Consider the following 24,075-nt stretch of genomic DNA (forward strand, 5'->3'; position numbering starts at 1 on the left):
TATCCCCAGTTCTGGAGAACAAAGGCAGCAACAGGTGACAATCAGTGGCACTGATATCAGTACCAGCAGCACAATGAATAACGATCCTGCACCATGTTTTTTGTTAAGTAGCACATTGTAGAACAATGTGGGACATACTATAAGAGAGTGCATTCAGCTTGGTTACAAAACATGTTTGACTTCTCTTCATTCATTTGTCAGTGTTATGGACTGTACTGTAATGTACTCTAATGTACTCTAATGTACTGTACTGTACTGTAAATTGGCCCTTGGATCGTCACATTGTCGTCAGTCACTATTGTAATGTTAACATTTGACTGTCTGTTTGAATAGGATAATCTGTGTTTATACTGAAGATGAAGATGTACTACATAGTAATGAGCAAACTACTTTCCTGGAAGCCTGACCCTAATTGCAGATGTCAAGTCAGTATCTTTACCTACTGTAGTCCCTATTTGTCTCCAGAAACACTTCTACTAATAAAGCCCCCATTATTCTATCCATCTCTCATGCTTTCCAGGCCTGACACTAATTGTGTCTACTCACTCTGAACAAAACAGGCCCCATTTGAAAGCTGTTCTTGTGTATACGAAATTGACCGGCTGTAGGTAGCTGAGAGCAAGTAACCTTGTAGAGCAGCGTAGGTAGCTGAGAGCAAGTAACCTTGTAGAGCAGCGGAACTGAGTGCAGACTACCAAATCATTAATTTATCAGCATTTTAGAAAATAAAGGGGCTTGCTAGGAGTCACTATTAAATATCTATATTCTCTGATACAAGTGAAGCTCCCAGGTCTCACTCGATGTTGCGATGAATTATTTGTTGCAACATCAAGGTCTGTTCCTGCATGTTTTACAGATCACACCAGCAACAACTACTATAGCTACATCCTTTGAATGTTGTATCTATCCAGTGTATATGACCATGTATGTTCATGCTGGATGTGCTACTGTGTGATGGTGAGGTCAATGCTTCATTAACAAATGATGAGCTAAGCTTTGACTCAGAGTTGAGTATAGTGGACTGCACATTAATTGAAAAAGAAAAATGCTGAACCACAGTTTATATGAGTATACAGTAGGTCTTTCAACAGGTCCATCAATAAACGTACATATACAAGGGAACAAGGAAAATAAAGATAGCTTTAGCATTTCAAATGAATATATTGATTTACAGCCTTAACATACTAATTCATAGTCTTCCCTTGTTCATGAGCTTTACTGTATGTACTCACGGACCTGTTATCATTGATTTGGAAATGCTAAAGGTGTCTGAACCTACACAATGTTTGAAATAGTTTCAAATATATATACAGGTAAAAGAAAAGTGTAATTCTGTTAATATTGAAGACCCAGTGGGATCGCTGAGTAAATGTAGAATGGCATTGAGTTAAATTGTCAGAGGCAGCCGTACTTAAAGATGTTTGACTTTAGGCCTCTAACTCACCATAAAGCTTCAACGGGCCAGCTAGAAAGGCCATAGCATAAATTAGGAGACACGTGCTGTCACGGTTTCGGCCGAGGCTGCTCCTCCTCCTGGTTCGGGCAGGCTTCGGCGGTCGTCGTCCCCGGAGTACTAGCTGCCACCGATCTATGTTTCATGTTCGTTTGGTTTTGTCTTGATGTTGTACACCTGTGTCTTGTTAGTCCTCGTTAGTGTCCTATTTAGTTCTCGTTGTGTGTGTTTGTCTTTGTGTGTGATTGCTCTTTTGTTTCGTGTTGGAGCTACGTACTTCCCTCCAGTGTTTTGGAGAGGTTTTTCGCACATGTTAGTGCGCCGTTTGTTTGACGCCTGTGTGCGCCGTTATTTCGCCTTCGGGCTTATTGTACTTATTTTCGACGTGAATATTGCACTAAAGTCTTTTGGACTGAGCTTCTGCGTCCTGCGCTTGATTCATGCACCACACCCACCTTCAGCACCCCTTGACAGAATCACACACCAAAATGGAATCAGCAGGATCTGCAGTTACGCCTGAGTCGCTCGAGGAGCATGTTCGCGGCCAAGATGACCAGATACGACAACTGGGGACCGCTCTACAGGACGTCATCAACACCCTGCACCGATGGGAGGCCAGCGGGGTACCCACACCTCCACCTACCCTGCCAACCCCATCGGCCGGTCCACCAGTCCCAGGTCCGGAACACAGGGGGATTCGGCTCTCGCTCCCGAGGGCGTATGACGGAACAGCTGCCGGGTGTCAGGGGTTCCTCCTGCAGGTGGAGCTCTACCAGGCCACTGTACACCCGGTGCCCTCGGAACACGAGAGCGTTTCCGCCCTCATCTCCTGTCTCACAGGCAAGGCGTTGGAGTGGGCTAACGCCGAGTGGAGGAAGATGGACGCCAACACCATCTCCTACGCCGAGTTCTCCCGCCGCTTCAAGGCCGTGTTCGACCATCCACCTGAGGGCAAAGCGGCGGGGGAGCGTCTAGTCCACCTGAGACAGGGGAGGAGGAGCGCACAGGCGTTTGCTCTAGAGTTCCGGACTCTAGCGGCGGACGCAGGGTGGAATGAACGGGCCCTCATCGACCATTTTCGATGTAGCCTACGGGAGGACGTTCAACGTGAGTTGGCCTGCAGGGATACCCATCTCACCTTCGACCAGTTGGTCGATATGTCCATCCGTCTGGACACCCTGCTGGCCACCCGTGGACGTCCCGAGGGGGGTCCGTCCATTCCTCCCTCCGGCACCTCCGAGCCGAGCCCTATGGAGCTCGGGGGTGCCGGCGCTAGAGAAAGGAGGAGGAGGAGCCCGAGGGGGCCTGTCTCCTGCACCAAGTGCGGTCGTGGAGGGCACACTGCGGCCAGGTGCTGGGGAGGGTTCTCCGTGGGAGAAGACAACAGGCCACGCACTGGGGGGGCCTCCCAGGTGAGTAGACGTCCCACTTACCCAGAGCTTTCTGTTGCACACTTTTGTATACCTGTGTGTTTTCCACAGGTTGCACCTCATTCCCAGCATAAGGCGCTAGTAGATTCAGGCGCAGCTGGGAATTTTGTTGATCGGAAGTTTTGTTTAGATTTAGGGATCCCTCTCCTACCTGTTGACAAACCTTTTCCCGTTCATGCCTTAGATAGCCGCCCGTTGGGGTCGGGGTTGATTAGGGAGATCACAGCACCACTTAGGATGTGTGCGCAGGGGGGTCATGAAGAGACTATACAGCTGTATCTGATCGACTCTCCTGCGTATCCAGTGGTGCTGGGAATTCCCTGGTTAAGCACCCATAACCCTGCTATTTCGTGGCAACAGAGGGCTCTCAATGGGTGGTCTGCTCAGTGCGAGGGGCGATGTCTGGGTGTTTCCGTGGGGGCGACTTCGGTGGAAAGTCCAAACCAAGTGCCCGCACTGCACATTCCGCCTGAATATGGGGATTTAGCTCTCGTGTTTAGTAAAACTAGGGCGACGCAGTTGCCTCCTCATAGACAGGGGGATTGTGCGATTGATCTCCAGGCAGGAGCAGCGCTCCCACGGAGCCACATGTATCCTTTGTCTCAAGAGGAGAGAAAAGCTATGGAGACTTACATAGCCGAATCTTTGAGACAGGGATACATTCGGCCCTCCACTTCTCCCGCCTCCTCGAGTTTCTTTTTTGTGAAGAAGAAAGATGGAGGGTTGCGCCCGTGCATTGATTACCGTGGTCTCAATCAGATTACTGTGAAATACAGTTATCCACTCCCTCTGATTGCGACCATGACAGAGTCATTGCATGGAGCGCGGTTTTTCACAAAATTGGATCTCAGGAGCGCGTATAACTTGGTGCGCATTAGGGAGGGCGACGAATGGAAGACAGCGTTTAGTACCACGTCAGGTCATTTCGAATATCTCGTCATGCCATATGGGTTGATGAATGCTCCATCAGTCTTCCAATCCTTCGTAGATGACATTTTCCGGGATATGCAGGGACAAGGGGTGGTCGTGTACATTGATGACATTCTGGTGTACTCGTCTACCCGAGCCGAGCATATAACCCTGGTGCGTCGTGTATTGAGGAGGCTGTTGGAGCACGACCTATATGTCAAGGCAGAGAAATGTCTGTTTTTCCAGGAGTCGGTCTCCTTTTTGGGTTATCGGTTGTCCGCGTCAGGGGTGAGAATGGAGGTGGATCGTGTGTCCGCTGTGCGTAATTGGCAAACTCCAACCACTGTAAAAGAGGTGCAGCAGTTCTTGGGCTTTGCGAATTACCACCGGAGGTTTATCCGGGGTTTTGGACAGGTGGCAGCTCCCATCACGTCCCTTCTGAAAGGGGGTCCGGTGCGCCTGCAGTGGTCAGCTGATGCGGACAGGGCCTTTAGGAGACTGAAGGACCTGTTTACGTCGGCTCCGGTGCTGGCGCATCCGGATCCCGCATTACCCTTTCAGGTTGAGGTAGACGCGTCTGAGGCTGGTATAGGGGCCGTTCTCTCTCAACGGTCCGGCACGCCACCTAAACTCCGCCCCTGTGCTTTTTACTCAAAAAAGCTCAGCCCGGCGGAGCGTAACTATGACGTTGGGGACAGGGAGCTGTTAGCTGTAGTTCAAGCCCTTAAGGTGTGGAGGCATTGGCTTGAGGGGGCTCAACACCCTTTCCTCATTTTGACTGACCATCGGAACCTGGAGTACATCCGGGCAGCGAGGAGACTGAACCCTCGCCAGGCTCGATGGAGTATGTTTCTCACCAGGTTCGTATTTAAAATCACGTACATCCCTGGGTCCCAGAATGGTAAGGCAGATGCGCTGTCCCGGCGGTATGACACGGAGGAGAGGTCCGTTGAGCCCACTCCCATACTACCGGAGTCTTGCCTTGTGGCACCGGTGGTGTGGTAGGTCGATAACGAAATCGAGCGAGCGTTGCGTACCAACCCCAGCCCTCCACAGTGTCCTGAGGGTCGGAAGTACGTTCCGCTCGAGATTCGGGATCGACTCATTTACTGGGCTCACACGTCACCCTCCTCTGGACATCCGGGTATTGGCCGGACAGTGCATTGCCTTAGCACTAAATACTGGTGGCCCACTTTGGCTAGGGATGTGAGGGTTTATGTCTCCTCCTGCTCGGTGTGCGCCCAGTGTAAGGCGCCCCGACATCTGCCCAGGGGTAAGTTACAACCCCTGCCCGTTCCACAACGACCATGGTCCCACCTCTCGGTGGATTTTGAGACAGACCTTTCCCTCTCTCAGGGGAATACCACCATCCTGGTCGTTGTGGACCGGTTCTCTAAGGCCTGTCGTCTTCTCCCTATGTCGGGTCTTCCTACTGCCCTACAGACCGCTGAGGCCCTATTTACCCACGTCTTCCGGCATTACGGGGTACCCGAGGATATAGTGTCTGATCGAGGCCCCCAGTTTACCTCCCGTGTTTGGAGAGCGTTCATGGAGCGTTTGGGGGTCTCGGTTAGCCTTACCTCAGGGTACCACCCGGAGAGTAACGGGCAGGTAGAACGTGTCAACCAGGATGTGGGTAGGTTTCTGAGGTCGTATTGCCAGGGCCGGCCGGAGGAGTGGGCACGGTACATTCCCTGGGCCGAGATGGCCCAGAACTCTCTCCGCCACTCCTCTACCAACCTAACCCCCTTCCAGTGTGTGTTGGGTTACCAGCCGGTTCTGGCACCTTGGCAGCAGAGCCAGATCGAGGCCCCTGCGGTGGATGATTGGATGAGGCGCTCGGAAGAGACGTGGAACGCTGCCCACGTCCACCTGCAGCGGGCCGTCCTTCGTCACAAGGCGAGCGCCGATCTCCACCGCAGTGAGGGGCCGGTGTACGCACCCGGAGATCGAGTCTGGCTCTCTACCAGAAACCTACCCCTCCGCCTGCCCTGCCGGAAGCTGGGTCGGCGGTTTGTGGGGCCCTTTAAAGTCCTGAGAAGATTGACCGCTTCCTCCTGGTCGTCCCCGAGGCCGGGGTCGGGTCAAGGGGGGGGTACTGTCACGGTTTCGGCCGAGGCTGCTCCTCCTCCTGGTTCGGGCAGGCTTCGGCGGTCGTCGTCCCCGGAGTACTAGCTGCCACCGATCTATGTTTCATGTTCGTTTGGTTTTGTCTTGATGTTGTACACCTGTGTCTTGTTAGTCCTCGTTAGTGTCCTATTTAGTTCTTGTTGTGTGTGTTTGTCTTTGTGTGTGATTGCTCTTCTGTTTCGTGTTGGAGCTACGTACTTCCCTCCAGTGTTTTGGAGAGGTTTTTCGCACATGTTAGTGCGCCGTTTGTTTGACGCCTGTGTGCGCCGTTATTTCGCCTTCGGGCTTATTGTGCTTATTTTCGACGTGAATATTGCACTAAAGTCTTTTGGACTGAGCTTCTGCGTCCTGCGCTTGATTCATGCACCACACCCACCTTCAGCACCCCTTGACACGTGCCATGTCCACTTCTTGTTAGTGTAAAAGGCAACACTGCCTCTGTGAAGAGAGAATTGTTGGCCCCTCATCCAACGTCAGGGCTATAATATGTAATACTACGACAGTAGACGCAGTATTTAAGCCAATGGTTAAAATAATCCTTGACTGGGATAAAAGGAAATGTTGTACCTCAAATAGACATCATAGCATCGGGTATTACATATTCTGTCACCTGCAGTCAACCACTGCTGTTGGTATGAGAAGCAGATCTGTAAGGGAACAGTGAAGTGGAACTGTTCTAGCATAGCTAGACACCCAACAATCCTTACAAATACAGTCGCAACTACTTAAGTAGAGTACATGGTGGCCATTTTCAAGCACTAGGCCTAACCCATGTTAGTCAAATCTAATTAGCAACTGTTTTACACTGATTATACAATAATGTAATGAATGTTTAATAACTGCTCAAAAAAGGGATCATGAAGCAAATGGGATTGCGTGGGCTTTTGCAAACTGCAGCAATTCTGAAAGGCATCAACCTAAAGCTTGCTGTTGAACACTAATGCTTTGATGCTTAATCTTAATGACAATCCTTCATTATATATGGAATAATAGGTCCTGAGCATAATTTGTTTAACGGTGGTAGGACCCTATATTATAGTGCCCCCCCTTTTGACTGCTGAGAGAACATTTTACATTTCAAAGTTAATTTCCTTAAATTCTACACATTCTGCCATGGTGCAGATACAACTTTTAGCAATTTTCTAACTAATTCTAGTAATTTTGCCATGGGCCGGAGAGAAAATGTTTCAGTTTTACAGCTAATTGACAAAAAAGTTACACATTTTGCCATGGGGTGGAAAATTAGTTTTGCAGTTTTAAAGCTAATTTCTGAAATTTTACAAATTTTGCCATGACTTATGCCATGTTAATATGATATCTGAGTGAGTATGACTAAGAAAATCAATGGGGGCCCCCTGGAGTTCAGGGCCCCTGGGCATGTGTCCTTCGTGCCCGGTCAGTAATTCGGTCATGATTACTACAAGTTTAGATTGCTGGCTAGATTAATTTACCAATCCAAATAATGTTAGCTTCCATGGGCTATTTGAGTGACTGTCAGTGACTGACATACTGTAACAAGAGGAACTGCTGATGCACAACTAAATTTCGAGAAAAGGAACCTTGTGTAGTCCACTATTCTAACTCTCAACAGTAAGTTGAGACCCCGACTGAGTAAAAAAATAATATATATATATATATATATATACAGTGCATTTGGAAAGTATTCAGACCCCTTGACTTTTTCCACATTTTGTTACGTTACAGGCTTATTCTAAAATGGATTAAATAGTAAAATGTCCTCATCAATCTACACACAATACCCCATAGCGACAAAGCGAAAACAGGTTTTTAGACATTTGTGCAAATGTATTACAAATAAAAAACTGAAATATTTTATTTACAGGAGTATTCAGACCCTTTGCTATGAGACTCGAAATTGAGCTCAGGTGCATCCTGTTTCCATTGATCATCCTTGAGATGTTTCTACAACTTGATTGGAGTCCACCTGTGGTAAATTCAATTGATTGGACATGATTTGGAAAGGCACACACCTGTCTATATAAGGTCCCACAGATTACAGTGCATGTCAAAGCAAAAACCAAGCCATGATGTCGAAGGAATTGTCAGTAGAGCTCAGAGACAGGATTGTGTCGAGGCACAGATCTGGGGAAGGGTACCAAAACATTTCTGCAGCATTGAAGGTCACCAAGAACACAGTGGCCTCCATCATTCTTAAATGGAAGAAGTTTGGAACCACCAAGACTCTTCCTAGAGCTGGCCGCCCGGCCAAACTGAGCAATCGGGGGAGAAGGGCCTTGGTCAGGGAGGTGACCAAGAACCTGATGGTCACTCTGACAGAGCTCTAGAGTTCCTCTGTGGTAATGGGAGAACCTTCCAGAAGGACAACCATCTCTGCAGCATTCCACCAATCAGGCCTTTATGGTAGAGTGGCCAGACGGAAGCCACTCCTCAGCAAAAGGTACATGACAGCCCGCTTGGAGTTTGCCAAAAGGCACCTAAAGGACTCTCAGACCATGAGAAACAAGATTTTCTGGTCTGATGAAACCAAGATTGAACTCTTTGGCCTGAATGCCAAGCGTCACATCTGGAAGAAACCTAGCACCATTCCTACTGTGAAAAATGGTGGTGGCAGCATCATGCTGTGGGGATGTTTTTAAGCGGCAGGGACTGGGAGACTAGTCAGGATCAAGGCAAAGATGAACAGAGCAAAGTACAGAGAGATCCTTGATGAAACCTGCTCACCTTCCAACAGGACAACAACCCAAAGCACACAGCCAAGACAATGCAGGAGTGGCTTCGGGACAAGTCTATGAATGTCCTTGAATGGCCCAGCCAGAGCCCGGACTTGAACCCGATCGAACATGTCTGGAGAGACCTGAAAATAGCTGTGTAGCAACGCTCCCCATCCAACCTGACAGAGCTTGAGAGGATCTGCAGAGAAGAATGGGAGAAACTCCCCAAATACAGGAGTGCCAAGCTTGTACCGTCATACCCAAGAAGACTCAAGGCTGTAATCGCTGCCAAAGGTGCTTCAACAAAGTACTGAGTAAAGGGTCTAAATGCTTATGTAAATGTGATATTTCCGTTGTTTTGTTTTTATAAATTAGCAAAACATTTGAAAAATCTGTTTTCGCTTTGTCATTATGGGGTATTGTGTGTAGATTGATGAAACAATTTAATCAATTTTAGAATAAGGCTGTAACCTAACAAAATGTGGAAAAAGTCAAGGGGTCTGAATATATATATTTTAGAATACTTTCTTGGGGGGTCCAGAGCCTGAGCTGCTTAAAGGGAGTGATGAGAGAGGGGATGATTCATACAATGGACGGATGATTATTTATCTACTCTGTATTCTTTTTTAATTTTCAGGAATAATCTTCGATCTACAATGTCCACTGCTTTACTGGTAGGAAATGAACAATGTAAGATAATAGACTTTGCTTCTTGGAAATGTTTTTCCCATTCCCAGTGTGTGGGAGAGGGCAGGGGAAAGTGCACTCATCAGTCATATCAGACCTCCTGCAGGGCCAAAGAGGGCAGAGATTGGTTGGTAATTAAACTATCTGGTTAATGAAATGCTGATTGAATTAGTGGAGTGATCCCTTGTTTAATAATTTAATAGTGTAAAAACACAGGAAAATTAATTCACAAGGTGTGGTTTTCTAATTCAGGCGTGCAGTAAATATTGATAATTTAATCTGTTTAATAAAAAATGTCTGTCCCATGTATTTGGGCCTTTCCTAAGACTTGGAATGAATTAATTTATGGGGAAACTACCCCATAACCTCATAAAAATGTACCTTAGCCTTTTATTACTGGTTATTGATCATAAATTGTTATTGAAGAAACTCACTTGCTATGGCTTTACATCACCTGCCATCACATGGTTGGAGAGTTGTTTATCCAATAGAACCCAGATAGTCACATGGTTGGAGAGTTGTTTATCCAATAGAACCCAGAGAGTGTTCTTCAATGGAAACTTCTCTAACATCAGATACAAACCAGTTTTTGCTTTGTCATTATGGCGTATTGTGTGTAGATTGATGAGGAAAAAAAACAATTTAATACATTTTAGAATAAGGCTGTAACCTAACAAAATGTCAAGGAGTCTGAATACTTTCCGAAGGCACTGTATGTACAGTGCAGTGTCCCTCAAGGCAGTTGCCTTGGGCCATTACTCTTATCTATTTTTACAAAATGATTTGCCATTGGTCTTACACAAAGCTAGAATGACTATGTATGCGGATGATTCCACACTCTACATGTCAGCACCCAAGGCCAGTGAGCTCACTGAAATTCCAAATAAGGTGTTACAATATCAGAATGGGTGGTTAATAATAAACTGGTCTTAAATACATCTAAAACTAACAGCATTGTATTTGGTTCAAAACATTATCTAAGACCTAAACCTCAACTGGAGATGTGCATAAAGGGTGTGACCATTGAGAATGTTTAGGGAGCTAAACTCCTAGGTATAACATTGGATGGTCATTTATCATGGTCAAGTCATATTGACAAAGTTGTTGTGAAAATGGGGAGGGGTATATCTGTTATAAAGATATATTCTGCATTTCTTACACAAAAATCAACTGTACTAATTGTTAATACTCTGGTCTTGTCCCATCTTGATTACTGTCTGGTAATATGGTCAAGTGCAGCAAAGAAAAACCTAGCATGCCTTGCCCTTAACTGCACATACAGAAATAATATCAATAACATTCATGCCAGTCTTTCCTGGTGGAGGGTTGACGAGAGATTAATGAGAAATATTACTGTGATGAAAATTCCAGATTGTCTCCATAATCAAATAACTTTCAGCTCAGACACCCATACATACCCCACAAGACATGTCACCAGGGGTCTCTTCACAGTCCCCAAGTTCAAACGAATTCATGGCAATGCACAGTATTATACAGAGCCATGATCGCATGGAACTCCCTTCCATCTCAAATTACTCAAGCAAACAGCAAAATTACCTTTAAAAAACAGATTAAACAACATCTCCTGGAACAGCGGGGGCTGTGATGGGACACACACACAAACACAAGCACACACACACACTTTAACACACACATTATTTTTTTGAGTGTATTGCTTATATAATTTTGTAGTTGTATTGTTTGTATATCATTGTATTTAAAATGTGTGTGACTGTCCTTGTCAGTTTATCAGTATTTTATTACTTGTCATGTTTTGTGTTTTTGTAGACCCCAGAAAGAGTAGCTGTTGCTTCTGCAAAAGCTAATGGGGATCCAAATAAACAAATAAAACAAATAAATATTAAGTGTGGTCTGAATATATACTACCCACTGAACACTAGAGAAGGTGCTATATATCTAGAGAGAGTGTAACAGTTCAGTCAAGCTATAGCAGTTATCGACGTCTGTAATACAAATAGCTCCACTACAATCCCAAGCTTAATTAGGATGACAAAAACAGATCAACTGCAGAAAAATTCACGTCACATTACACAAACTTAACATTAGTAACTTGTGAGAGGAGAGGGTGAGTGAATGAAAATAATATTGATTAGAGAGAGGGCTTCCCACTGGGTACAGATCATTCAATATCTATTCCACATTGGTTCAACATAATTTCATTGAAATGACGTGGAAACAATGTTGATTCAACCAGTGTGTGCCCAGTGGGTTGCTATCTCTATCTGTGAAAGCTGTGGTTGAGTCATCTTTCTGGTCTCTGAGGAGCGATACTGAATACTATTTGGATGATGTCGTCTCCAGTGAACCTCCCACCATCTGTAGAAAGAGGTTTGTATGGGCAGTAAGATGTTCTGTTAATAAGGATCGTACCCTAAAATGACATACCCAAATCTAACTGCCTGTAGTTCAGGACCTGAAGCAAGGATATTGTCACGTCTCCTCCCGTTGCTCCCCCCCCCCCCCCCCCCTGGACTGTTCAGTGTTGTGTTGTGTGTGATTGTTAGTGTCTTGTCGTGTACTCGCTCTTTGTTGTTCTCTTGCTTAGTGTTAAGTAAACCTTTACATTGTTGATTCCTGTGTCTGCGTCCTGCCTCTTCGTATCCTCAGTACTCGTCACAGATATGCATATTCTTGGTACCATTTCAAAGGAAACACTTTGAAGTTTGTGGAAATGTGAAATTAATGTAGGAGAATATAACACATTAGATCTGGTAAAAGATAATACAAACAAAAAACATGTGGTTTCTATTTGTTGTATTATCTTTGAAATGCAAGAGAAAGGCCAGACAGTGATGTAGGAATCTAGGTGTAATTTAGATTTTGTCCACAGGATGACAGCATTGTGTGTGCAAAGTTTCAGACTGATCCAGTGAAGAATTACATTACTACACAATATTTTGTATCAAGTCTGCCAGGAGTTTTCCAGAATTTTCAGAATTGGTCAATTTATACATTTTCAAGTACATAACTATAGAGAACATACAAAAATGCTATGGAGACTGCAGGGAGTCAAACTGTAGAACGCAGTTCCTACATTTGAATATAAAAAATGATTTTATCAAACAAAACTATGCTACATTTTATCTCTGGGACCCTCAGGATGACAAATCAGAGCAAGATTACTGAATGTAAGTACATTATTTACCTTCAGAGGTTAATGTATCAAAACAGTTGCCGTGACAAAAGTGTTTTGTTGTTGTGCACTATCCTCAAACAATAGCATGGTATTTTATTGCTGTAATATCTACCGTAAATTGGACACTGCAGTTAGATTAACAAGACTTTAAGCTTTCTGCCCATATAAGACAGTGTCCCGGAAAGTTGCCGTTGTTTACAACGCCATTCTAGTCACATATCGCATACTGAGCTGCAACCGTCCCGGTATAGGGCCACCGATCCCGTAGAGGTTAATCTATCTTTCTAGGAGTGTGATCAGCAGGGACAGACACGGTTACAATACAATATGTCAAATGTAGTATTCACATGGAAAGCAAATCTATGCAGCAGCACTGTTAACGCATTTGAATGAAACCACAACTTTTAACCACCTGCCACACCTACACTTCTGCATGCGCCTGGTCATTTGTGTCACAATTCAACTGAATAACCTGTGACTACATTTTAATGTTTGCTGTTAAAGTAACATTTACTCTCCCTTCACTGTCTGTTTTATAACACAGCTGATAGCTCTCTCAGAGAAAAAGTTCACTTGCTGAGGATTCCCCGGCTACAGTGTACAGGTGTCTGTGTCTGTATCACAGAATGGCTGGAATGGCTTGAATACCACTATGCTGCCAGCTGATAACTGACAGGCTTTAGTGCAGAATAAATTAGTGTAATTAACTTGGGCTGAAACACAGTGGCCTAATTGATCAACACCCTGGCACCTGGGCGTTGGGTTCCACAGGAGTTAAGCAACGCTTTGAGAGCCCCAAAGAGGAGGGGTGGAGGGAGAGTCCAGAGCGGAGGGCAGGCTGGTCTCTGGCTCCTTGGCTCTGTTTTCTAGGCACAGTGCCATCCATCCACAAACTAACTCACAGAGCACCTGGCCCCTGCCTGCTGCCTCTATCCTCCCTCGGCCCTCAGCCTCCGAACGGTGACCTTGTCTGCCTGGAGGAAGATGTTCATCCCCCTGAGCAGCAACATAGCAATACACATCCCTGGCTCCCTAGCTATACAGAGATACACAGATCAAATCTGCTCCTCAGTTCATCCTCACCTTTAATTCAAGGCCAAGACAAACGGGCGTTGTCACTAGGTGCCGTACAGCAACGTCAAACTCTGGGAATAAGGACATTATCTTCCTGAGAAATACTGACTGGCACAAAATCCACAATGACCTCTCTGAGCATCCCCAGCAGTGTACAAAAATATTGTTTTCATTTCTCAATTGATAAGTTCCATAACTAATACCTTACCTGGCAGCTAAAACTACAGACAAATAAAACCTGCACAGGTACAGTACACTCTTAGAAAAAAGGGTTCCAAAAGTGTTCTTCAGCTGTCCCCATAGGAGAACCCTTTTTGGTTGCAGGTAGAACCCTTTTGGGCTCCATGTAGAACCCTCTGTGGAAAGGGTTCTACATGGAACCCAAAATGGTTCTTCAAAGGGTTCTCCTATGGGGACAGCCGAATAACCCTTTTAGGTTCTAGATAGCACAATTTTTCCTAAGAGTTTAGGTACTATTCTTATGAAAAGTTATTTAGATAAAGCCTAATGCAAAGGCAAGAAAGCAATTACCGGTACTTTCTTTAAAAACTATTGTTTTAAAGCTCTGCATTACTCTGCAGGCAAGCACAAACAATCCATAGTTTGTGTCGGGTGGGTTTTCAATCTTACCTCAGTTCTAGCCAGTGCTTGACTTGGGCAGGAGCTCACCGGAGCCGAGTCCCGGCACCTCAAATATTCTACTGCTTGAGCTCCTGCACCTCTTATGGAATATTAGTTCAAAAGTATTGTGGAGCTACTGCACCTAAATATAAACAGTACCGGCACCCAAAATGAGTACCGGCACCTACTTCATTCCAAGTCAAGCACTGGTTCTAGCAGGAATAACATTAATAAGATGTGTTCTCTTGGTTGACAGACTGAGCTGAAGTATCCAGTAATGTAGCCATAAAAACTCATCCCTCCTGAAGTACATTATTAATACATAATCATAGAGATGTATTGATAATTTTACGTTCTGAAAGGGCAACAGGGAGTAAAGAGATTTCCTGTGTCCCGGAACTCACTGCTATTGAAAATGTTATTATCCCAATTACAAGATTACCTTCCTATTGAATTTGATCTTAACTGCATTGCCTGGTTATAAATACACTGAGTATACCAAACATTAGGAACACCTTCCTAATATTGAGTTGCAGTTAAGCCTCAATTCGTCGGGGCATGGACTCTACAAGGTGTCGAAAGCATTCCACAGGGATGCTGGCCCATGTTGACTCCAATGCTTCCCACAGTTGTGTCAAGTTGGCTGGATGTCCTTTGCATGGTGGACCATTCTTGATACACACGGGAAACTGTTGAGCATGATAAACCCAGCAGCGTTGCAGTTCTTGACACAAAACGGTGCACCTGGCACCTACTACCATACCCCATTCAAAGGCACTTAAATGTTTTGTCTTGCCCATTCACCCTCTAAATGGCACACGTACACAATCCATGTCGCAATTGTCTCAAGGCTTAAAAATCCTTCTTTAACCTCTCCTTCCTCTACACTGATTGAAGTGGATTTAACAAGTGACATCGATAAGGGATCGTAGCTTTCACCTGGATTCACCTGGTCAGTCTATGTCATGGAAAGAGCAGGTGTTCTTAATGTTTTGTATACTCAGTGTAGGTATCTCTGATTTCCCAAATCAATGTGTTTTCACTGCCTCCTTTATTCTGCAGCCTGAGAGTCACGTATCTCTACATGTGCATCTCTGCATGTTCAGAGACAACAGTCTGGAGGTGGTCTCTCTCTCTCTCCTTCTCTCTCATCCCCTTTCCCTCTCTCCTCTCTCTGTCTCCTCTCTCTAACTCACTCACTCCTTCTTACTCGCTCTCCATCTCCCTCTGTCATTTTCTCTTTCTTTCTCTTTCCTTCTCTCTCCTCTCTCCCTCCGCCTCTCTCTTTTACTCTCTTTCTAATTTTCTGTGTTACTCTCTCTCTTTTTCGCACTCTATCTGCCTCTCTCCCTCCTCCACTGCCCTCCGTCTCTCACTGTTCCTCTCTCTGTTTCTCTTCTCTCTATCTATCTCTCTCATTCCCAACAAAGAGCACATTTGCAGACTCTCCCCCACATTCGTCTGAATCCTCTTTGCTTCCTCCCAGCTATTCTTCCCACGGTAGCGACTCACATTACACCATTCTTCACATTAATGCACTTTAATAGCATTAATATCTGCTTTTGTTTCTTGAGCTGCAATAAACACCCCTTACATCTTAAGAAAGCTGCTTAAAAGCAATTGACAAGGGTAGTCTACCACAACAGATAGGGGGAGTGGGAAGACAACCATAATGATTCAGCTGTTTTAATGCACTATCATTCTCTCCCTGCATGGAGCACTCTGTAAACAGACACTAGAATCTGTAGAACAACAACATGAGTCAGATGTCACCTTCTGTGCCATCCCAAGTTTCACCAGAAGTGACAGTGAAGGTCTGGTCGGTCTAAAAATGACAGGGGGCTCTAGCATAAAGATAAGGCTCTACTGTAAAACATCAAACCAACAAGTGTGGGTGCCTCCGGTTTTGGAGGAGGAAAGAGAATCCTCCCTCTGCATTATTCAATGGATCTCCTCCTCTAAATAACAGCGGCTGAGGATTGTTTGACATCCCAAATGAATAATTAAGGGGTGACCTTTTGTTCCCATTAGAGGTGATGGACCAATATCACATTCATCCACTTCCTGTTTGAGGCTCAGGCTGCCATCAAATGGCACTCTATTCCATTTATAGTGTACTTCTTTTGACCAGGACTATTGTCAAAAGTAGTGCACTATATAGCAAATAGGGTGCCATTTGGGACACAGCTCTGACCTAAAACTAAATGTGAAGCTATTCCTATAGGAATGACTAGAAATGAATAGTAATTGATGACTAAGACCCTGAAATGTAGCTACCAAACCATAAGTCACCTCTAATGATGGTAGTATAAATTGCACTGTAGGCATGTTGATTTCAGGAACATTTAAATAAACATTTTACCCAGAGAGAAAAGTACATACCATTTATATTTTCTCAGCAATATTATTAACCCATTGGATTATTTGGTTGTCAAGTGTAGCCTAATTCACCAGTCAAGCTTTCCTTAATAACCTTCTACTGCAGTGAGCTAAATCATGGTTTCTTGGTAGTTTTAAACAAATCTACTTTGAAACAAAAGTATACACCTCACACACCTAGAGTATGTGGACAACTACAAATACCTAGGTGTCTGGTTAGACTGTAAACTCTCCTTCCAGACTTACATTAAGCATCTCCAATCCAAAGTTACATCTATAATCGGCTTCCTATTTCGCAACAAAGCGTCCTTCACTCACGCTGCCAAACATGCCCTCGTAAAACTGACTATCCTACCGATCCTTGACTTCGGCGATGTCATTTACAAAATAGCCTCCAACACTCTACTCAGCAAATTGGATGTAGTCTATCACAGCGCCATCCGTTTTGTCACCAAAGCCCCATATACTACTCACCACTGTGACCTGTACGCTCTTGTTGGCTGGTCCTCACTACATATTCGTCGCCAAACCCACTGGCTCCAGGCCATCTATAAATCACTGCTAGGCAAATCCCCGCCTTATCTTAGCTCATTGGTCACCATAGCAACACCCAACCGTAGTATGCGCTCCAGCAGGTATATCTCACTGGTCATCCCCAAAGCCAACACCTCCTTTGGCCGACATTCCTTCCAGTTCTCTGCTGCAAATGACTGGAACGAACTGCAAAAATCTCTGAAGCTGGAGACACTTATCTCCCTCACTAACTTTAGGCATCAGTTGTCAGAGCAGCTTACCGATGAGCAGCTTACACCTGTACACAGCCCATCTGAAATTAGCCCACCCAACTACCTCATCCCCATATTGTTATTTATTTTGCTCATTTGCGCCCCAGTATCTCTATTTGCACATCATCTCTTGCACATCTATCATTCCAGTGTTAATACTAATTGTAATTATTTTGCACTATGGCCTATTTATTGCCTTACCTCCATAACTTGCTACATTTGCACACACTGTATACATCTTTTCTGTTGTATTTTTGACTTTATGTTTTGTTTTACCCCATATGTAACTCTGTGTTGTTGTTTTTATCGCACTGCTTTGCTTTATCTTGGCCAGGTCGCAGTTGTAAATGAGAACTTGTTCTCAACTGGCTTACCTGGTTAAATAAAGGTGAAATAAATAAACACATGGTTATGGGCTTTAAAAAAAAGAAAACACCTGTACCATATCAGATATAGAGTTGAAAGATATTCAATTGTGAGTTTGCATCCCAATATTACACTTTATATACATCACAGAAGATTGAAATATAACAAAACCGTTTGACATAGAAACACCAGATTTTTGGCATAAAAATTATAATAATGTTTATTAATTATGAAATTATGAAAAATATTAATAACATTCCACCCATGAGGCCACTAGAGGGCACTTTGGTCATTCGACTGCAGTAACTACCCAGTAATCTCAACTGGTGTCTCTGATTCTCCAGCTCCAAACCAGTCGACAAGGCCATGGTTGTCGTCTGGTGATGCTGCGCTGTATGGAGTGCGAAGATTCCTGGGCCTGAATGAGGCTCAGTGTTCAAGGCAGCACATATTTATAGCCGGGCGAGGAATAATTCATTGTGATCAGAGTGCAGATCATGCTCTTATTCCTTCATGGAACAGATGTGGCGGAATGAAAAGAGCAGGCTTCTTTTCTCGCTCTCCCCCGCTCTGCTCTCTAGCGGCCTGCCAAATGGAAACGGCGAAGGAAGGTTAGCTCTTTGAAGCCGCTGTGTGTGTTTGTCATCATGCGCTCCTGCTCCGCCTTGGGATCTCAGGTGGTTCTTCTTTAAAAAGAGAGAGACCTTGTAGATGTCGCACAAGCCACTGCCTACGCACTGAACCACTGTCCTTAATCAGACTCAAGAGTGATCCAAACCCCCTCCCCCAGTCCAGGGCCACCTAGCTACACAGTACCATGTCCATGAGCAACATGCATAACATCAATAGACTCTCATGGCTTCAATACATCCCCATTGTAGTAACTAATCTAGGATCTACTGTATATTATTCTAAATCCTATAGTAACAAAAACTGCAGATTCAACTTGGAAACCAAAGGGTAAAGTAAGTGAATTGTCTCTATGACTCCCCCCTTACAGAAAAATTACATGACAAAGATGTGTTTTTGGAGCACTTCACATGTTAACACATGTTTACACATGTGTAGTTTCATGTTATGACATGTTTCTTTACATGTTGTCACGTTATCACATTAACATCACATTGATCACGTGACCACATGAAAACATTTGTTTGGAACACTTCACGTGTTCACATGTGAAATTCATATGTTTTTCCCGTAAGGGACTAACAGGTGTGATGAGTAATGGCTCTGACAAACACACACACTTGCCCACACACGCACACAGTCTCTCTCTTAGTCTACTTTCTATAGCACACACAAGCAGGGTGGACGGGCCTTTAATATCCATAGGCACGTTTTTTCACGGGACCTCCTACAGTATGTGTTCACGTGCTTGTTATAGTAAAGACCATAGGCAGATCTTGAGTTTCATGTTTGGGGAAGCTTACAATTTATCCTACCATTTCTACCGATCTGCGTGACAGTTATGATAATATTTATATGCGCATTTTCGGGACAGTTTCATTTCAATAATAACATTTTAGTTTCTCAAAATCATTGGTGGCTAAAGAAATGAGCGCATAGAACTCAGAGATGCAGCAGTAGGCCTATAACTTCCATTGTCAACTAAGTAAAATACATAGGCCTAAAGCCAAAAAATTAAAACAGTAGAAAATATCCTGATGAAAATTCTGGTTCTTTCAATCACATTCATCTCTCTACTCCGCCTGTCTGCCTCCCATTCTATCTGTCTTGACTTGAGCTATCGCTAGTATCAAATCATCAACTGGGTCCGGCCAGAAGCTGTTGCTAGCGAACTTGCAACATTGTATCAACTAGCCTATTCCGGGCCCTCAGAGTTTCCCACACCAGTGAGCTCGGGACAAACAGCTGTTTTTATGACGTTCCACTGAAAATATGGGATCAGTAGATCATGATATTTTGCTCTTTCACACCGAGGCTTGGTGATTATCGAGGTCGGGAGTTTTGGAAAGATTTTTCAAATACTGACAAACTATCATTCGCAATGGATGTTAATAAAAAACAGACTTCGTTGACAATGTGTGAGGTGAAGAGAAAATGATTGAGAAGCTCAGCTTATTAGTGGTGGACGTGGTGAGTTAAGACAGTCAGATATCAGACATTGCCAAATGGGCACTTTCCTATATTTGCACGCAGCAGGTTAGGTAGGCCTACTTCTATGCGTGCCAGACTCATGCTCATTGCTCATGGAGCACTTCAAACAAAAAACAGATTGACAAAACTCGTAATGGTTATGAGATAAACCCAAACGTGTTTCTCACAAGTGTAGCAGGTTGTGAACTCTGCAAACAACGTTTCCACTCCGAGAATGAGAATGGTAAATTAATGTAATTAATACATGCATTAACAGAAATTCATGTAACCAAATGACGGGGGATAACGGTACATTTACTAGACCTACTGGTGACATTTGTGTAATGGGGATTTTTTTTTTTAAGCAATCAAAGAGAAAACGATTCACAGAATAAAACAATGAATGCGCAAGAATTGACGGGAGACAGCTGAGCGCATAATGGAGAGCTGAGGGCATGCATTCTGGAGAGAGACACGCCATATCTTTGCTGCACACCCCTCGTCTTCTTCTTCTTGCAACATTTTCAATTATACTCAAGACACATTATCTTCACACATATTTTAGATGCTTTTCACTTACAGCCGCAACTCAATCAGCTAGACATATTGCAACATGCGCTGCCCAAATTGCGGGATTCCCATATAGGCATATCCCTACACATTTTTTATTTGAAACAATCCACAGCAAAAATGTTTAAAGAAGCTAATGATCCTCTGTGGCTAAGTCATGCTATCTGGTGAAGTATTTTGAATGTTTTTATTTAGACAGGAGTAATTATATAATTTTGGCAAAACATCAATTTACTTTAAGGGAAGCCAGCATCCCAACAGTGCACTCTGCACCCACCAACTTGCCTTTCCAATTCGCAAGAGGCTGAAACCAGAGATCTGTATATAATGACGAGATGCTCATGTCTCTGCCCTAACAATGGGAGTCGTTTTCCCAAAGGCGGGAAGGCAGGCGACAAGCTTAGGTCTGCATATTATGACCATAGAAATGCATTAGGCTTATTCTGGACACATTTTGGAGCGTGTGAGCCCTCCGCTTCGCCTCTTCCTCTCTGCTGAAACTCTCTGACCGGAGAAAGTATCCGAGTGAGCGAAACAGCACCCCTCTGTCTTACTATATGTAGCCCATGTATCTGATACTGTTTGGCCAGAAATAGTATGACATGCCATGCTCTTTTGGTCCAGACAGGATCAGATACTGTATATGGTCTACACACACTGAGACAGAGGGGCGCTGTTTCGCACGCTCAGATGCTTTATCTGAGATTGATGCGTCTTTCTGTCAGCGCTCGTCTTGGTCAAATAAATGATCAATATTTCAATATTTAATTTGAATGGGGAGGTATGGTAGGGCGGGCCCCCTAAGGCCTTTCCATAACGCCGGCCCTGCACACAAGCACACTCACTCTCACACCGGCAGTAAGGCATCTCTAGCTTCCAGCTGGGCTTGGACTGCGCTCTTCCTCCATTCCGAGGAGCCGTTGGTAACTGCAGAGCCATCTGGAGTGCTATGTCCCAGCTCCACTGGGCCTCTGCCAGCCTCAGTATGAGCACAGCGTCTACAAGCACATTTTGTACCCGTCAAAGCTCTGCTGTGTCCAATGACCCTGTCCGCTGACGGAAGCCATTGCATTCAGTCACATGGACACCACCTCATAGGGGGCCTTATTCTTTAGTTTGATAGCACCTGCATTCTCTGGCACGAAGTGAAAAGGGGGTGGGGGCCATTTTAACATGATTGACATACTCATTTCCTGTTACACAAAAACAAAATTGCACAATATTGCACAAATATTGCACATAATGTTGCTATAATCAGCAAATGTACAGAGTGGCTTTCACAGAGGCCTAAATCTTGATGCCCAATAGGACCCCAATGACGGCAGAAAGCTGAGGTCCTAAAAAAGCCATTGAATACACTGCGTCTATCAGGGATCAGTAAGAGCTGGAGAAGAATAACAGATCATTATAATAATTTATTCCATTGATCTGTAAATTACATCTTCCACAATGTGTCATACCCATGCTTACAGACTGTGGCACTTTTTCAGAGCTAGTAAACACAGCAATCTTGTGTGTTATTTTCCCTGAGATTGTTCTATTGTGTTAAGCAGAGCACCTAGCAGTAAAGTCATAGATTTGTAGGAGAAAAACATGAACTGGCCAAAGAACGGATCACTGACCTTCGTCATCAATTACCAAGAGTTTCTTTTTTTGGCACAAAACATAAAATGTTTTTGGAAACAAGGAGGGGAGAACAAATGGAACCCAGTATGCTGAACTCGCTCACTCTTTGTCATAAAGTATAAAGTGATGTAGGCCTATTTAAGGGTTTGCAGTTTGCACTGCAGTTAGTACTGACACCTGATTCTTGCGACCATCACCTTTATAATCCGGCACACCCTCTGGGTCAGCTCCATAGGGCATCTCTGAGCCACATATAGGTCAGATTCAAACTGCAATAGTAAATGTAGCCTACACAAAACGTTCTATACGTCATCCACATCTACTGTCCAGACAGGCCCTTTAACCTACACAAATTCACAATTTAAAGCTGATCCTCTCAACTCTATTGTCCCTTGGATCCTGTAACACAGGCCCATAACCACACCTTGCTGTCACTCACATTCTTGTCTTGACCATGCATACAGCAGGTGCTGTTGGAAATTTGCTTGTGTTTGTTTTTAATTACAGTTTTTAGTTAATTTACATTCTTCCATTAAAAACGGTGGGGAGCGTATTTATTCTCAGAGTTCTGTCTGCCTCAGTGCATCAGGTAATAATGAGACATTTTACAGAATCATGGTTAATTTGAAAGTGGAGTTAAACACAGACATCAACGTAATATATTATTTCCCATCTCCCAAAAAAAAAAAAATATTCCAAAACTAATAAGAATGCTCTGTCATTTATCACAGAACATATTTATAGTCTACTAGCCCACTCTAACCTGAGACTTGTGAATCGCGGTATGAATAATGGGATACTTTCCCCATGTACTCAGTGTATAATTAGGATGAACACAATTTGAGTTCATTTACTGACCACTTAAATTGAATAATGCATGCTTGATATGGCAGTCTGCAAGGAGCAACTATGCATGACTCCAAATGAGGGAAAGACAGGGGCAGCATTCATTATATTCAAACTTTGGGAGAGGAGAACCGAGGCTAAGAGGAGTAGAAGATAACTATCTGCTTGACTAATGCCCATAATGGAAAGGTACAATATCAATATGTGGTGCTGTATGATGGATACCAGAAGGCAGAGCATGATAATTTCTTCAACAAATACATCCATCCACTATATATTTAGTTGCCCAATTGTCACCTGTAGCGATGGTCATCACTAGATAACACAGTCACAAAGTCATAAACCCCCCTATTTCTACAATGTATCTTCTTAAAATCGGATTTTAAACCCAACCCTAAACATAACCACACTGCTAACCTTATGCCTAACCCTAATCTTAAATTTAGACCAAAAAGCAAATGTAGGTTTTCATGAATCTTTACGATATTGACAATTTTGACTTTGTGGCTGTGTTATCTAGTGGAAACAGTATGGGACAGAGAGACAGTAAATGAATCCAACAAATCAAGCAAATATATGCTAATGAAGCTGTTGTAGATCAATAATAACTAAATAGCCTCAATGTATCAATGTAGCCTATCAATATGATGTGTAACGAGGTTCTGTATAGGTAAACATTTCAACATGAACAAGAACATAAAAACTTGACTGAGTACAAGTGAGTGAGCCTAGTTATGTTTTATGCCGTAACTCACATGACATAAACATGATCTAGATACGTATGGGAATAAACTTACCTTAGCGAAGGCACCTGATATCATAAAGCTGACAATACGGGGCTGAAAGTGTGGGCTCGTGTACTGATTCTCCTCACTCGTAGATCAGCCAAGAGTCCTTCTATCTTCAGCACCACGAAAGGGCGCCCGCCTATTTCTTAAATAATAGGCTTTTCCGACTAAACAAAACCGAGACAAATGTTAGCCTACTGTCTCTACAAGTTAGATGTCTCCTGGTCGAGTCCTGGTTGCAATAGAGCTGGTTAGAGCTCCGTCGAGTAGAACTAATGTCAAACGATGAAGCGATGGACGGTTCGCCAATCAGACAGCAGCAGTATTGCGCTCCACTCTTGTGTCTTGCGCTAGAGTTTTGCATCCCAGGAAGTCTCCAAGGAGAGGTACCTCTTCTTTCCTCCAGGCAAACGCTGCAATTACAGTAATGTCTGGTGATCCGTTGAAAACGGATGAATAAA

The 24,075-nt window shown here is 44.0% G+C and overlaps 1 protein-coding gene across 1 annotated transcript in view; it reads right to left on the reverse strand.

The window, feature by feature from the left end:
• The window catches only part of LOC311128135 (carbohydrate sulfotransferase 8-like), a gene marked incomplete at its 3' end in the record, with an annotated part of 200,164 nt that extends 176,492 nt beyond the window's left edge, over positions 1-23,672 (reverse strand). The window contains exon 1 of the mRNA XM_084160115.1: positions 23,624-23,672. The remainder of the gene's footprint in view (positions 1-23,623) is intronic.
• Positions 23,673-24,075: the final 403 nt, after the last annotated feature.

This window comes from Coregonus lavaretus, assembly GCF_964263955.1.
Source record: "Coregonus lavaretus genome assembly, chromosome: 4".
NCBI lineage: Eukaryota > Metazoa > Chordata > Actinopteri > Salmoniformes > Salmonidae > Coregonus > Coregonus lavaretus.